This window comes from Nicotiana attenuata, unplaced genomic scaffold, assembly GCF_001879085.1.
Source record: "Nicotiana attenuata strain UT unplaced genomic scaffold, NIATTr2, whole genome shotgun sequence".
Classification (NCBI taxonomy): domain Eukaryota; kingdom Viridiplantae; phylum Streptophyta; class Magnoliopsida; order Solanales; family Solanaceae; genus Nicotiana; species Nicotiana attenuata.
This window is the reverse complement of record NW_017670553.1, coordinates 213666-216189: the sequence shown is the minus strand read 5'-3', so window position 1 is coordinate 216189 and position 2524 is coordinate 213666.

The following is a 2524-nucleotide window of genomic DNA, read 5'->3' as shown; positions in this document are numbered from 1 at the left end:
ATCCTTCTATTCTGTTTGTACGAGTCATGTCTGTCTGTTTTGTTGCTATTTTCCTTATCCGGGTTAATTTAGATTTGTAACTCGTATCTTAGTTGTTTGTCTTGTTTTTAAACCTTTCCATCCTTTACTCAATGAAATACAGTTTGTCCTTTTGTGCCATTCCATGCTTAGTTGTTTTTCGCTAGTTTTAGTGATATGACATGCATGCGAAAATTTTGGCCAGATCTTAGAAGTTGATTTAAGCTTGAATTGGATAACTGNTTTACATAAGTAAAGATCATTTCTTGAATTCAAACTTATATAATAATAATTAGTACAAAGTTTGCTGAAACCATCCTAGAAACCCGGTGTCACAAGTGCATGAGCAACTACTGAATAGGATATAAATACAACACAACATCCGTCCGGAATACAATGGACGGAAAAGAAATACAGTTACTAGAAAGGGACTTTAAAGAGCTACGGGTCACCTTGCATTCTGCAACTCACCTTGTCCCTGAATCGTTCGTGCTGCTGCGCCGATAGGCCGCTAATGTATCATGTACCTGTGCAANTGAAAAGAGAGAGAAGGAAAAAGAAAAAAGGAAGGAAAAAAAGAGAGAAGAAAAAGAAAAAAAACAACAAAAAAGAGAAAAAGAAAGAAAAGAAAAGAAGAGAATAAGAAGAGAAAAAGAAAAAAGAAAAGACAACAACAAGTAATTTTATGACATGAACTACGTTTGACTTGATCCCGAAAGGGTACGTAGGCAGCCTCTCTCTGAGGTTCAGTCACACCGAAATAAAAGTCCAAAAGTCCCCAAGGAAGAAACTGGGGCAGAAGTTGTGGTTGTGCAAGAGGTTTGATCCCGAAAGTTGTAGTTTTAAACCCACGTCGAATTGTTTTGAGCCTTTGATACCCTTTCTTTCTAACCCCGTCCAAAAGCTTGCACTACGGTCCAAAGAAAGACCTTCTTATCAGTCTTCAGAGAATTCCAAGTCGAGCAAGAAGAGGTGATTTATGCTAGGAATAACACTCTGGTCCAAGCAGAAAAAGGAAAAAATGAGAGAGTCTCATCAATGAAAACCCTCACGGGTACCGCAAGGCGATGAAAGCTGAGAGAAATAAAAAATGAGAGAGTCTTATTGGCGAAAACCTTCACGGGCACCACAAGGCGACGGTGAGTTGAGAGAAAGACCAAAATGAGAGAGGCTTGAAGGTGAAAACCCTTCGGGCACTACAAGTCGAATAAGGATTATGAATCAGATTGGATAAGTGGAGCATTGAAGCCCAGTTTCACGATTTAAGGGTATGACAAGAGCTGAACATCAGATTTGCTTAACAGAATAGGCTGCGGGTGCATGTCAAGGTCATCGGAGTCGGTATCCACTTCCGATAGGTTTCTACTTCGCACCTTTCTTGTTAGGACTCATCTCTTTCCTTTGTCCTTTACTCTGTTCCTTTTGTCTTGTTTACTTCCTCCTCTTGAGTTTGTGTGGTCATAACAAGTGAGAAATGACTTCAAAATCTGCCACCAGCTTTCCAATTGAACAAAACGGGATCTGGTTAGCACATCAAAGCATCATAAGTCAGGAAAGAACAACAAGCACACTGAGTTGGCAACAATCTACATGCTTTGGGATCCTTGTGAAATGTAAGGGCTTGGTATTTGTCAATTCATGAACAACGCAACAAATGAAGGGTTTAGGGTGAACGGATCAAAGGTATTTTCGGTGAAACACGAAAGGTTTGGTACATATCAGATGGAGGGTGTTTGGTGAACGGATCAGAGATATTTTCTGCGTTAAGGGCAACAAAGAAAGTGGTTAGCAAGGTCTCCAAGTGAGAATCAGTTATCAAGGCAAGTGAAGGAACAATAAACTTCAAGGTCGAGGCCAGTAGTTAAGTCAAGAAAGAACATCATGTACACGGAGTGGGGGCAATATACATGCTTTGGGATTCATAAGAGACATAAGGGTTGGGGGAATGCCAGTTCATGCAATGCAACGAATAGAGGATATCGGGCCGCCCTCGAAGTTCAAGGCCACAAACTAACCACCACATTTTAAACTCACAAGTTTTTTTCGTTTGAAACAGGAACAAAGCAGTGCAAGAAAGTTGGTTCAACAATAAGAAAAAAAAAAGAAAAGAAAGAAAAAGAAAAGGAAGAAGAGGAGAGCCGACAAAAGGGAAGTTTCTCAAATCTTCGCCCTTGCCTGTCTTACTAGCGTGCATAAAATGTTGCCATTGCTTTTCACATTTTCTCCTCCTAGGATAGAAGTCTTAGTCTGATGGATTTTCCTCCCAATCAAAATCTTAGTCTGATGAATCTTTCTCCTAAGATAGAAGCCCTAGTTTGATGAACTTTCTCCTAGGATAAAAATCTTAGTCTGATGAATTTTTCTCCTAAGATAAAAAAACCTAGTCTGATGAACTTTCTCCTAGGATCAAAATCTTAGTCTGATGAATCTTTCTCCTAAGATAGAAAACCTAGTCTGATGAACTTTCTCCTAGGATCAAAATCTTAGTCTGATGAATTTTTCTCCT